The 15325-nt window shown below is 39.2% G+C and overlaps 1 protein-coding gene across 2 annotated transcripts in view; it reads left to right on the forward strand.

Annotated features, from left to right (window-relative positions):
• Nucleotides 1–14715: 14715 nt before the first annotated feature.
• LOC137274183 (uncharacterized) overlaps nucleotides 14716–15325 on the forward strand; it is a 33069-nt gene continuing 32459 nt past the window's right edge. The window contains exon 1 of one of the 2 annotated variants that reach the window (XM_067807226.1): nucleotides 14716–14734. The gene's annotated coding sequence lies outside the window, so the exon portion shown is untranslated. Of the gene's footprint in view, nucleotides 14735–15023; nucleotides 15096–15325 lie in introns of those variants that run through there. The other variant, XM_067807225.1, reaches the window with a different exon arrangement.

The raw sequence follows: 15325 nt of genomic DNA on the forward strand, positions 1-15325 counted from the left end.
ATTGCAACTGTTCAAACAGAACCACGAGACTCTTTCTAGATGTATACTAATGCAATCAAATACATTAAATAGTGTTTGTGTGGACAAATGACTAACTGAGATACATAAGTAATGATGTCGAGATTGTGCCATCAGTCCTGGTTTTGTTGAGTGAATCTGTTTCATAAAGTATATGTGAGTGAAGTGTTTAGGAATAAAGTGCAGGTTGAGCAGGCAGAAGCATCATACTGCAACTACCTGGTACAGGCCACACAGAGTGGGGCACTTTTCACAGTCGATGTTTACATATTGGACGTACCATGGACATTAACATCCTTGGTCAACACGTTGATTTATCGTTGCCCATATCAGGATCTAAACTCTATACACACAGGAGAGTATCATTCTGTATTTTACAGAATCTGCTAATCGGAGCGAGCTAAAGTACATGTGGTTAAATTTATTCTGTTTAGTCGTTGTTTTTTTGAAACACACAAAAACCCACAGCAATAGTGTGCAATTATTGTGTCTGCACGGGCTTCTATGAACGTAATAGACACACACATAATTTATACTTACATTACTAGGTCTACAGTGTGGTGTTCTAATTTCAGTTGTTGTTAAAATGTTTTTTTTGTCTAATTACTAGCTCTGAATTCATATATATCATAATCTAGTTATTTACTGTCCTTCGTTTACGTTTTTTTTAAAAGTCAACATTAATTTCTATGTAAAACAGTTAATTTTCCTCGCTACGATATGGTGGAAATATGACGATGAATCGTAACTCACTCACTCACTTACATCATTACTTACATACAATATTACAGTACAGTCACCAAAAGCGGTCCATTTTTCTGTGTCATTTGCCGTGATATTGGAATATTGCTTGAAAAGGCTCAAGGCCAAGCGCACTCATTCAGTCATTACAGTCAGACGTTCAAGTTACATACTGTTTCGTAAAGCCCTTGATAACCTAAAGTTCCCGTGATGACATGCACGTCTCTGCAACTAGTGTCGCCGTTTTTCTCGTATGTTTTTCTCGTATGTGTTTCTCACATTATACATTCACAGCAATTTCTGTGGAAAGTTCACTGCACTGTCGTGACCTCTGCAAACGTGTGTTTTTCGAGTGTTTTGCCACTGGAAAATGATTACTCAATGTACCCTTTTATTACTCTTTTAATGGCCGTCAGTGTCAGGAGTGATTGTAGAAATATGATACTTTAGCGTTCATAACAAACATGTAACATGTACTCACTACACAACGGATAGGTTTATGAATATTTGTTTTGTGGGTGCAAGGTACAATTGGCCTTACTTATGTAAACGTGATCAAACTTTTAAGTGAAGCACCGACCTGACATAGCTTACACGAAGTACTCTGGCAGATAATTAGAGATGCATTTCTGCAAGCTACAGGACAGGAAGTTATTATGTACCACTTACATTCACATCATCTTCAGAATATAAGTGCATGAATAATGCATGTTCCGTTTTAACATAACTTATTTCAAGAATTCCCGAAAGAACGGAAACGGAATGTTTCACGGTACTTTAACATCTATCGTCTTTATACTTCAGACAGTGACACCGAAAATGAAAAATCAATACCATACAGGGGATTTCCGTCCAAGAAGCGTCCCCTCCCCTCCCCAGCTCCAGAAGGTCGTAACGCCCCCATTGGCAGCTTATGTTCAACAAAAGGTGACCCCTGTGAGACCTGAAGCATGCAGTACTTACTAATGTTATGCATTGAGGTTCCTTATCCCATCCAGATGAACAGGGACAACACACAGTTATGAAGTTCTGGATGAATGAAATCCTTTTCACGATTTCTGCATACCGATCTTGACTACAGATGTAATTAGATAGCCTACAAGTTAATCCAGCCAAGTCAGTGACACCGACGATGTTGTTGATCAATACGCCAGCTTTCCTTTGATAGGATCTGAGAGTCTCACTAGCGAAGCTCTTCGCGTTAAGTCCGTATATATATCATCAAAGCCGATTCATATGTTACAGCTTTTCCTTTTGTGGTAAAAAGCACCCGTCCGAGTAGGAACATTCCGAACAGTCGTTGGTGAATTAGAGCAGACGATCACTGTAGCAGGTTTTCATGCCAGTAGTCTCTCGATATAAACTTCAAAGGTCCCCTGAAGGTCCTCGTGGCTATGACACATGGGGTAGCAATAAGCAGTTTGGACTGACGTTTCTGCATATACATTGGGACATGATCAGAATGAATCATAAATATAAGCACCAAGGCTCCTACACAATTATAGTCTGGACATAAACCATTTATACGCGCAGTCTTTATGCACATGGTGAATGAATGCTAATTCTGGCAAAGGTAAGATATCTTATGTATGACTTGTTCTGTATCCTGTGATGAGGCGACTTTCCGGTACGTATCTTAGCGCTTTTGCTCGACAACAGTAAAACGGTGTACGTGGAAACGTCATGATTGATGAGTGCCATGCATAAAGTATGTCGCTTTTGTGCTACTAACAAACTTTTAGAATGCCATCAACTATTTTTATTTTATTTTCACGAACATATTATACAGAGAGTCAGGATAAAGCAAACCAACATCTAGAGAAATTACCCAGCTACCCAGGTAGGATATTTATACATCATTCAATGCATGCATGTTTGATATGAAAGATATACACCGTAAGTGGCTAAAAGAGTGAGCTACACTGTAGCTGTGAGCTAGTGCAGTTTCATGCATTGATTGGTTTCCATACTACAAGCTGACAATGTCAGCCAGTGAAGTTACAACAGCCTGAAAAAGATGTATGGAATTCTGACTACCAATACTTGTTGTACCGGATACTACGTAGGAGATATTAAGTAGTACGAAGGAGTATGTCCTACGTTGGAGATTCATCATCTTACGAAGGACGCATCTTAAGACCTACGTACAAGATAGTAAGTTCTGTGCAGCAGATACTAAGTCCTACGTAAGAGATACTACGTTCTAAGTCCTGCGTTGGAGATATTAGGTCCTACGTGGGTGATTCTACGATCTAGTAAGTCCGACGTAGGAAAGAGTAAGTCCTAGATAGGCGATATTAAGTACTACGTAGGAGACAGTAAGTACTACGTAGGAGACAGTAAGTACTACGTAGGAGATAGTAAGTACTACGTAGAAGACAGTAAGTACTACGTAGGAGACAGTAAGTACTAAGTAGGAGACAGTAAGTACTACGTAGGAGATAGTATGTTCTACGTAGGAGATAATAATTCCCCCATGTGATCGAAAATTACTAGTACATGTATATAGATTTTTCTTTCCTTTGGTGACAAAGTTTATGAAATAGATTATAAAGTATTTACTGTTTTAGACACGATATGACTAAAATATTGAAAAAAGTGACTTTCATTTTTCACTCACTCACTCACCCACTCACAAGGAACTGAAGTCCTTGTCATTCTGAGAAGACACATAACATCGTCTTTTTCGAAGTATATTCATTTCCACGCTTTTATTCATAGAATAATCATGGGCTAGTCCCTATCTCTGGCTAAGGTGGTCATATTTGCCCACAGGGACGATGCAAATCCAGCTAAGGGCCACGCAGAGTGCAGGAGTACTCCCTTTGGTACCTAGTATGGTGATCTACCCTCATTTGCTTGCGATCTATTGTCTGTTTTCATGTTGCATTGTCTATATGTAGTCACGTTATGGCTGACACATTGCCGATGTAAATATCAATTTTAACTCATTCACTGATTGATGTTTCATGTGTTTATTCTTTGATAACTTGTTTAATGTAACTGTTGTCAGTAACTGAAGTAATCTACCTTATAAGTTTTGAAGTATAGTGGATGAGTATTGCTTTTATAACATTCTAGTGGACTGTCCCGGCCTTTCACCACTTGAAAGCATAATAGGATCATTCAGTAGTTTGCTGAGAGAAAACCGCCGGTTTGAATGACATTTAGGTTACTGATGTGATTGATGACTTAAGGCGGAAATACGACCATGAAAATTGACTGAGAAAGCTCACATCATAGACCTAGTGGAAACATTATCTATCAATTTTCTTTAACTTGACATAGTGGAATATTACAATAATGCAACACCAGGTCAAAACAACTCACCAATAGTTCACCAAATCGGAAACAGTAGGCAGCACTCTATCTCATCCACTATGAAATGTATATAGTGGCAGCACTGCTTGTGACATAGCATGGTCAGATGTCAAAATTTATAGATCTCTAAATTACCTATCTCTCTTTCAAAGACTTGAAGTTGTAACGGTTGGTGGTAAAGTGTTGTATAGTGGTCGGTGTCCCTTCCCAACCTTTTGCTGTGATTATGATTGTAAACGGTTCTGAAAGAACAGTCCAGTTTATCTTACCTCACACACGAATGTCGCTTTCTGACTGACTAAGTGCTATTCTATTATTTTCAATGTACCCCGCTTGCATGCGATGTATTATTTTCAACGTACACCGCTGGGAATTCCGAACCCTTCTGGTGCTTCAGGTAGTACTTTTTTTTATATCTCAAATAACATCAAGCACGGAAATTACCGATGTTTTGCGATTGAAAATCGATGGAAGGGAGATAACTCTAAATCAGTTTACCTTGTGTCGTCTGCAAAATGGCGATTCGCCTCGCATTCTACAGAAGTGCTTCAAACAGTTCAAAATTCAGGTGTACGGTAAGATAAATACGTTGCTCACTGGTCCCTCGGGGGGACATGGGTTCATGTACCCTCGAGGTTTGTTTATGTTACCCTCGCTCTTCATGGGCCCATGGCCCCCTCGGGACAAGTGAGCAACTTATATTAATGTCAAAGCTGTAACATTCACAGTTTTAACATATCATTAGCGGGGGCGAAAATTAAGACACTCAGTCTTTACCCCTGACCCCGACTGTCTCAACAGCTCTTTTTTTTACATATATGAAATTTCAAGAAAGTGACCGTTCAATTCAAAATTAGAAACTTATATATAATCTATGAGTAAATGTCACCATGAACATATCTATTAAAGATATATGTTAGTGGTAGTGGTTACGTTTTCGCTTTCTTTTACAAGTAGTCACATGAAACAACATTTCATTTACCACAGTGGCAACAACAATGTGCATAGAACACATAGCGTACTCGTACATTAACTCAGTGTGGAGGAGTCTGTATGTTTCATTGTGCTCTTGCTTTGGGTTCACAAGGGGCTGCCAGGACAATTAGTATACCCTAGGGCCTCATGATTATCTCATCCCCATCAGTTTCCACACATGCACACATGATTTTTCCCCATTATATTTATTGCTTAGTTTTGCACTCGGGACTTTTCCAGCATAGTTGATGTAATTTCATTGGAATCTGAATTCGTAAGATTTGCATATTTCATTTGTGCGTGCACCCGTGCGTGTATTTCGTTTACTCACTACATAATAGTTCAGACACAGTAAACGATGTGTGAAGTATGTGATGAACACGACCACACTTCTCTTTCAGGTGGCAGTATCTTGGTGTCCATTAAGCCAGGTAGAGTATATGTGATGGCTACCCTGTTCGCTACGTGGTCTTGCTAAATTGCATGCTTTCATCCTCATCAGCTTTCACAACTTATGTAAATATGACTTCATATGGTAATACCTGAAATTATGCACTGGAACTTGAACACAGCTTTACTCCCTTTACCCTCCATACATGTTTGAAGAATAATAATTCATCAGCGTCAGAGGCAGTCCAGTTTTATCGGCCATCCAGTAAAAATCTGAATATTATATTGGAACTACACATGTACAGATACAGATGTAAATACAGCAATTAGTGAATTGGATTGAACACGTGTGCATGAAAGCATAAAATACTGTCAGTTGGAGAGGCTTAATTGTTTGACGTTTGATTGTACAAAAAGTCTGGGCAAGAATGCAGTTGCCGACTTCCGTCGTGCAGGACGTCCACGTGGCACAACGCCAAGAGATTGACACTACAGCAGGACAATGCACGTCCTCATAAGGTTGTTATGGCTATTCTTCAGCAATGTTCATCTACAGCCTGCAATGCCTTCGTATCTCTACCCTTAATGGGCGAACACCAACCAAATTCGCAATATAATGTTCATGGTTTGGCAGTAAGTGATTTCACAAAATGTAAGTGAGTGAGTGAGTGAGTTTAGTTTTACGTCGCACTTAGCAATATTCCAGCTATATGGCGACGGTCTGTAAATAATCGAGTCTGGACCAGACAATCCAGTGATCAACAACATGAGCATCGATCTGCGCAATGGGGAACCGATGGCATGTGTCAACCAAGTCAGCTAGTCTGACCACCCGATCCCGTTAGTCGCCTCTTACGACAAGCATAGTCACCTTTTATGGCAAGCATGGGTTGCTGAAGGCCTATTCTACCCCGGGACCTTCACGGGTCCACAAAATGTAGTCCGGCCAAACCCGAAACATATCATCTCTTAAAATCTCTTAACACATTTGTGGTAGGCCGTTGATCGGAAGGGTAATCCTGATAGACGACATGGTGACATTACGATCATTTGCAAATGATTCAGTTTCGAAATGACTGAATGAAATACGTCTTGTCGACGTCAAAATCTAAACCACTAAACCATGTCTAAAAGAGAAAACTCAAGGACCTGCACAGTGGCCTGAATACACTGTGATTATGCCATACTGTGGTGATAAATTTGATAAACGGTTGCGCTGTACTGAATTACATATCTGTTTGAGATATCAACTGAAAAGTAGACATTGTTCCAAGTGGGTTGCAGAAATAGACAACGGAATTTGCAGTTTTCGGTCCAACAAGTTTATAATAATATTCCTGAGACGTAAAGTAAAGAAAAGATTTTATAAGAATAATCGCATGGCAGCAGTATAAATTCTGCCACCTCACATCATAATTTTACTTTTTAGTGGACTAGTCACAAAGAAGAACTTGCACAAAAGAAAACGAATAAGGTAAACATAATACAGAAGGAATTGGGAGGTATCGAACAGATCGATGGCGTAACTTACAGTGTAAAGGATGGTTATACTGATTCGCCACAGCCTGTCTTTGGTGACAGGCTTCAGACACATGTGGAGATGATGTCTGCAGTTGCACTGCGAACCCAAAAGATAAAAATGTAAACTAGTAAATGTAGGCTCTGAAATTTACCTAGCTACCCAGGAGCAAGAGTGCGTATAAGAAGGTGGCGTCATGGAAGTTTCACCTTATAGAAATGTCTGTGGACTATGAATTATGCTTTATAGCATTCATGCTATCGCCCTAAGGGATAGTCAAGTGTGAATTCAGTCGACTTTAGTACTAGTTAACTTATTTAGACCGGTGAAGAAACGTAATATAGAAGCTTCTATGACAACATACTGATATATCCAAGTTAGTAAAGGACTATTCGGAGGCCTTTTCACGGAATGGTGGGCTAGCTGGCTAAGGCGACAGGCTAGTGATCCAGCGAGGTTGAGGTTTCGGGATCGAGCCCACCTGTGACCGGGTGTAAAAACTTTGGAGTCAACTTTGTGTGTAGACTCTTTCAGTGCTGTCACAACCCTTAGTGTACAGAACACAACCCTGTGAACTTAAAGAACCCACGAATCAGTTGGTATATGACCAGATGGTGGCCACATGAACACGTGCATACACTTAGTTGCGGGTACAGCAACGTGCAGTAAACTTGGACAAAGTGCTGTGATCCAGTCCACCCAGCTGTCAATTGCATGGGTACCTCGTTAGGATGAGAGAGCCACAATAAACTCGGCGCGCCTAGTGGCAGCAAGAGTTGTATACTCCCCAGGGAGTTGAGATCGAAATACGATGTGGACATCCAGTGATCGAGGGAAAAATACTAGCGCCTTGAGCATGCACCACTGCGTGGATATGTGCGCTATATAAATAGCCTATATATATATAGATAGATCTATCACATGCATGTTGCTTTATGATGAATGTTATCATCATTCCCTTGTTGATATCACTGCTGTTTTATTGTATACTGCATCAGCTAAACCTTTGAATTTCGTGCTACGATTGCTCCACACTTATTAGCATTGATTTATATGCTTTCTCAATTTCAAACTGTGTGTATTGTGTAACAATTGTTCAGTGTGGTTTCACACGGAATTCTTGTGGGGATAGATTTTCAAGTCAATTGATCGTTTTATGTTGGTCATGAATGTGTAAAAACATATATGTATGCTGATTATAGCTGTTTTAGAGTGATTGCGAATTCATTTTCAAGAGAAGGGTTTGTTCTTCACCCACAAGCAGTTCAAACGAGTTAGTACAATAAACAGAATATTGTCTATAACGTTACACATTTCCTTTCTGAAATCTGTGTGGGTAAGTGGTTTATGCACATGTTGCAGTATAGTATGAACTTACAAACCAGATATAACGCAAAGGCACAAGACGTGTGTCAGGCTTAGAAAAGACATACAAGCCGTGCAGTTGAAGCACAGATATTGGAAGCCAATGTTCGCGCATTCACAATTCTTCTGATGAAGGTGAATCGGCCTATCTAATCTGTCCATCTGGGGGCGATCTTCGTAAATGCCAAAATGTGAATAGAAGTTGCCCCAACATTGAACGTTTCAACCAGCATGGCATATAGATAGTTTATCTTTATGGTAATGATCTATTCAACCAGCTCGTTGGAACGGAAAACTGAGGAGAAATGTTGATAAATGAAAATATAATCTAGTTTTGGTTTTGTATTAAAAACGTAAATGTAATATACAGTGTTCCCAGAAATTATTGAGAAAATCTTTGTTTTTTTTTTCTAATGATGCTAAGATTAGAAAAAGGGCTTTCACTTTGCACTAAGGATACTAAATAAGGGAGACAACTCTTGAAGGCTTAGAAGGCAGCTCATTACGTCAAGAGTTATCTCCCTTGTCTGAGCAGACGGCTTCCTGTGTTGACATGGCAGAATTTACAGCAAGAGAGAAAAGAAAGCTCATTCTAGATGATTTTGAAAGGGGTGAGGCTGATGCTAAAGTGTTAGCTTGTAGACATGGTATTCCTCTGTCTACAGTATACAGAACTTTGAAGAATATTCAAACAGGAACCGGGATAGAGCACAAAGCAGGGGCAGGTCGGCCTAGGAAATTCAGTGTTGTGGATCGCCGAAGACTTGGGCAGATTGTGAGTAGGGGCAAATTGAAAAGTGTTGAGAACATCAGAAATGAAATGATTAGCAGAGGAAGTCCTCAGGTATGCAATGAAACGGTTAGGCAGGAATTACAGACACTTAATTGGGTGAAAAAACGTGGAATTTCCTCGCCGTTGATGAAAGATGCACAAAAGGAAAAACGTTTAAACTGGTGTCGGGCTCATGAAAATCAAGATTGGGATAATGTTTTCTTTTCGGATGAAAGTTCTGTTTGGCTTTTCCCTAATTGTGTGAAAATTTGGACCAAAGATACTGTCAAACCTATCTACCAGCGACCAAAACATAGCCCGAAGTTTCACATGTGGGGTGGCATATCGGCTCGCGGAGTGACGCCATTGTGTGTTTTCACGGGAAACTTGACTAAAGAAAGATACGTTGACATTCTAAATGGTCACCTTCTTCCGACAGCACAAACATTGTATGAAGATGATTGGATTTTCCAGCATGATAGTGACCCAAAACACACTGCGCACTACACAAAACAGTGGTTGTCGGGCGGAAATGTTCAAGTTTTAGACTGGCCCAGTTACAGCCCAGACCTAAACCCAATTGAGAATGTGTGGGGAGTCATGAAGGACAGAATAAACCAAAAGGGACTGAGAAATATTGAAGATATGAAGGCCGAGGTGGTCCAATATTGGGATGCCCTGTCACACGATTACCTACAAACTTTGATGGGTAGTGTGCCTAGGCGTATTCAGGCATGCATTGCTGAGCGAGGAGGTCTAACAAAGTACTAAAACAAGACTGAGACTGTAAAAGGATGATGTTTAAACATGTTTATGTAAGTAAAACGCCAGAAGTTAATAAACGTAATGAATTACATGACGCAACATGATTCTCAATACTTTCTGGGAATACTATATATATGCAAAAACGTAAATGCATAGATTCCTAATGTTAGTAAACGCTATGTATGCGAAACATTTAACATAACAGTGCAGGAATAGTTTAAAATGATATTGTAAGCTAAATTTTTAAAATGGTTAGATTATTTACCCATGGTGGTCCATTAATTAATACACTCACTTGTAAGTCTGAAGTTCTAAAGTTCATGCTCCATTTAATCCATAAACAATTATAAGGTTTGAGTAAACGCTTATCACGTGTGGTCTGTAAATTTCCACTATCTTGTAGCCTTCACCTTCATGTGTTATGTCAAAGGTTACGTCATAACCTCTTCAGAACAAATGCATTTTGAAGCACATAATTTCCAGTGTGTATTGTACCACCATGCTACCTGGTTGTCACCTAGCTGGCAGTTGTCTGGCCTATATAAAGGCACATATTTAACACCTTATTCTTTCGTTGCTAGGCTTACTATTAGTTCTAAATTATTCTGAAACTGCATACATGCCAAACTGGTTAGTGGAAAATTGGTACTTCAAACACCTGTTATACATTTGTTACCTTTGCATAATTTCAGTGTGCCCATTTATTATTTCGATGCAATATTTGATCTACAATCAAACTTGTGGAACATTTTCAGAATTTTATATAAAAAAAGCTATTCCTTATTATTGTTTACTGAACCTCATCAACTGAATCTGTCAACTCTACACCAAGTCATCATCAAAAGTAATATCAACTATGACGCTAAACGTCGCTAAATAATAAACCCTCATGAGAGTGGTTTTAGTTTCGTGGTCCTGCATCCACAAACTAATTGACAATGAAAAACGTTTATCGGAACAGAGAAGGCAACCTTTGCCATTCATCCAAGGTATTTTCAAGTTACAAAGTCGGGGAAATTGTCTTTTGATAAAAAAAACCAAAAAAAAACCGCATTAATATTATGAAAACACTAAACCAAGCAGTTGTTTGAACTGCACGACATTTCCAAGAAGTCCAGCATATTCGAGAAACTTGGCCAGCAATGTTCATTTTGAAAGGCCACACAACCAAATGCTTGTCATTATTTTCTCAGTTTTGTGTAAAGAAGGACAGGAGTCTTAAAAACCTCTGTAAACCCTTCTGGAACAAATTCGACACTTCTCAGGAGAAAATGAGGGAGAACTATAGGTACATTGTATGCTCAAGTAACTCGCAGTGTCAGGGGCGTTGCTACCACTACAAGAAAGCCCAGGCTTACGTGTCATTTTTGCAACGAAAGTTGGACATGCTCTCAATACCATTTAAGTACAAAGCTTTTCACCCTACCGGCGTACACTAAAAAGTGGCTTGCTGCGCGCCTGAGTGAGACGTTGCTCAGACTCAGAATTCGTTTGTCAATAGCATCCATGTAGAACGCCCTGTCGGAGGATCACTTTTGACCCCAGGACATTGCTGTGGGCATCTACAGTGGAGCAGGGCGCTTTTGAGTCTTCTTTCCCCGACACAGAACCATCATCCAGATAATACATCACCCACAACGTAAATATAGAAGGAGGAACATCTTTTGGCCTGATTTGCGTACGTTTTCACTGCATCTACTAGCTTTGTTGACATTGTAACATATTCATCGTATACTGCCATATGCACAGGCACAATTTTCATGCATGCCTGGACAGAATTTGCATATATCTCCAGGCATTAGTTGAAAGGTCAAGCGTGTCCTGCTTGACTGTATTGATTTTTCCATCACGAGGGATAAATATTTCAGTGCCCAAACAATGAAAGGTGGTTTTTTACAGTATTAATTGTAATATTTGATTTTTTAAACAGAAATAGAGTTGTTAAATAAATTGTGATTGATGCTGTGTAAATAGATATAAATGTTTTATGATTGGTAGTTTAAATTAATTACTGATATTGTTAGTGACTGTATCCTCGAAGGGGTTAAACTACTATGAAATCATTGCCCTCCTGAGAGAATATTAAGTCCCAAAACAAATCAAGTAAATTGAAACATACTATTATTTAAGTGGCAAAGGCACTCGCCATAGTCCTTAGCATTGGTGATCTGATCTGCCTTCAGTTGTTGGCAATATACAGCGTGCCTTTGTGTTGTCCTCTATAGTCAAAATGTTTTAGATTTGACCACTGGTTTTACATTTCTATCTGTGATAGCTAGTTATTTTAACTGTCCTTCGTTGATAAGTTTTGGTAATATAATTCCATTTATTATCAGTTAATAACTCTTTAAGCCACGATATGGTGGAAATATTGCCGATGTGACTATAAATCTTAATTCATTCACTCACTTGTTAATTCAAACGTTGATACCTCAGCAAATGTTTGATCGTGGTGTATTTCCACTCCACTCCTTGCAACTGTTATATGTGCTGAATCCTTTATGGGGTTAATAATATGGATATTTATTTTGGTGTTTAAACGTTTTTAAATTTGTAAATTTTCAAAAATTGAAGCTTTCATGCCTGATAAGTTTACGTATCACTCCGCAAATCAAATGTATTTATTCGAACTTGAATTCAAATAACGAATACGAAAACAAGATGATCGCAGATTTTCCGTTATGTGAAATAATGGTTTCGCATTGTTAAATTTCGCAATTCTGGAACCTTTGACATCAGATCTCATATGACTTCATTAAGCTTCTACCGATAAGGGTCTGGCGGAGCTACACTTTATTATACAAGCGGTCTCGTTTCCATTAAGTAGTCAGTTTAATCACTTCCCTTCAACTGGTCGATAGTTCTTTTGAAAATTGAGTGTGGGAGGGCGCCACAGAGATTTGCTTAAATGTTGTCTGTCACATAAGGGGATCGATAGTTTTTAAGTTAAACAATGTATTTTCTAAACTACCGAACAAAAACAGTTATCACACATATAGTAATTGTATTGAAAACAAAAACGCTGGTACATATTTGACCCCAAGCAGAAACGTAATTGATGGACATGATTGATTGCACATGCGTGATTGCACGGGGCGATAAGTATGGCCTATAATATTTCGTTTCAGGTGTTAACAACCTGCAGCTGGGCCACCTTCAGCAAATTTATAAAGCGCTACCATCAAAGGGACCAGTCCCAAGAAACACCAAAGATTGAGAGGACCAAGAGTCACGACACGGATAAAGACCGCTACATATGGTAGATTCACCTCCGGAACAGATTCGTGACGTCAACGTCAACGACGGCGACATAAATAGAACACGTCGTCAGCCGGCGAACAGTCCTTCGACGATGGTATGGCTGGTATACCGCCCCTTCCGCGGAATAACCGTGATCGGTATGCACAGACTGCAGTACACTCCCTACATTGTAAATAGGATAATAGAGTTTGAAGATTAATCAAGGGACAGACATTTGCACACTACTAAATGTGATCTTGCAGGAGGAGTAGGCTTAAAAATCACAAGTGATATTCTTAAGACCCGCACAGCTTACAAATCCACTTGTAATAACGGATTATATTTGTAAGAATGCATGCAGTTCTGCCAGATATCACCATGCATGTTAGGATTTGAGGCTTTTTAATCTCCGACAGCAGCTCTGTAGAAACTTGGATAATATCATAGAATGGAGATTAATAGGTAAATTAAAACATGTTAATTAAAACATGTGGTCGAACAAAGAAAGGCGTTTACACTTGTATAAAGTCAGTTATAACATGACCTATCCTTTCAAAATCTTGCTTTTTATTGTACCCTTCATGATCTTACTGTGTACACAATGTAAACATGGAGTGGGACCTATTTGTGTGTCTCTAAATTTGATTTAACAGTGATATTTTAGGGTTGAATGATGTCGAGGTTTGAATTATTTGTGTATTGTATATAAACATAGTGTTCTTAAAACAATCATATTTGTTCACAATTCAACTGAATAGCCATTAGATTACTGAAGAAATGGTTCCAAATATAACCTTTGGACACAACATGTTATGGTCTTATTACGCACACTTTTGGCTTCAAATACGTCTATCGTTATCTCATATCAAGTACGAATATCACTGTACGCTCTGTTAGCTTTTGACGCATCAAACCGTGGTATCAGTTCACTGAAGAGCCCTGATATATGTGTTAATAAATACTCGCCCACAGAGGAAACTTGAAATGTCTGTAGAAAAGCGAGTTTCAACACCATGTATTCTTAATTACTTCATTATGTCACGGACGTTGATGCTGCACGCTAACGAGCCATGGCTGGTTGTATAATGTAGTTATAGGGAACCATTAAAATATATGCTCATTTCTGTCATGTCTGTTGTGTAATATCCAATTTCCCTCTGCACCATCATTTCGGAGAGCAATAAAATAATTCTGAACATTTGTCGTCAATGAACAACATCATCAATTTTAGCACATGTTATAAACGCATGAAAATGATTGTAATAATTCGACACCAAACCTTCGACATATTTGTTTTATAGTCTCGCAGATGGTCTTCTGATTCACAGACCCGTGAAAGTCCCTGGCAGAATAGTCCTTAGCAACCATTGCTTGCCTTAAAGGTGACCATACTTGTCCTAAGAGTGCGGCGTAAAACTAAACTCACTCGCACACTCTTTGGATTCATGACATGAGACACAAAGCAAGTTTGATGATCAAATGATGCGTACAATTCAAACATTAGTCATGTTGGGATCGGATGATACTTTTATTGCCTCATATGGCTACATCTGGGAAATACTGTTCCATCGAGTCCCGGTTCCTTCTTCACTGAACTGACGGCTGGACACAGGTCTACAGGTGCACAGGTAAACCTTACATCAGGCATGTGTTCTTCCAGAAGATAGTTTTCGAGGCCGGTGTGTTGTGAATAGGAAAATAACAGCTGCCGTAAGGACCAGAGAGCTTGTGGTTGAGAGGAAGTTCATTGCTGTACCGACATTTTGCAAATGGCCGCTTTACCATTATGGTAACAGAACGGCCCGGCTAGCTCCACGTCATTCGTAAGTCTATGACAAACTATACAGTTGCGATACCTCGCAACATTGCAAACGTTTCGTGAATCCGGCCTCGGGAATATCTTGATTGCGGATATCAGTATTTCTGAAACCTCTGTGTTAACCCCTCCAGAGATTCAGTGCAGCCCATTGTACCTTTCTACTGACTCAGGTAAATGGTTCCTTTAATTAAAATGGCATGTTTCATGTTTGAGTGTCCGGCTTTAGAAACAGTGACAAAGAACGGTGAACGAAATTCTTTCATAACATACCATAGTTTAGATCAATTATGCTATGCCTCTTTCTTTCTTTCTTACTTACTTACTTACTTACTTACTTACTTACTTACACCGTGTGGCTGTTGTGGACCTGACTGTGGACTGGCTTAATGTATATCTAATT

This window comes from Haliotis asinina, chromosome 2 (genome assembly GCF_037392515.1).
Source record: "Haliotis asinina isolate JCU_RB_2024 chromosome 2, JCU_Hal_asi_v2, whole genome shotgun sequence".
Classification (NCBI taxonomy): Eukaryota; Metazoa; Mollusca; class Gastropoda; order Lepetellida; family Haliotidae; genus Haliotis; species Haliotis asinina.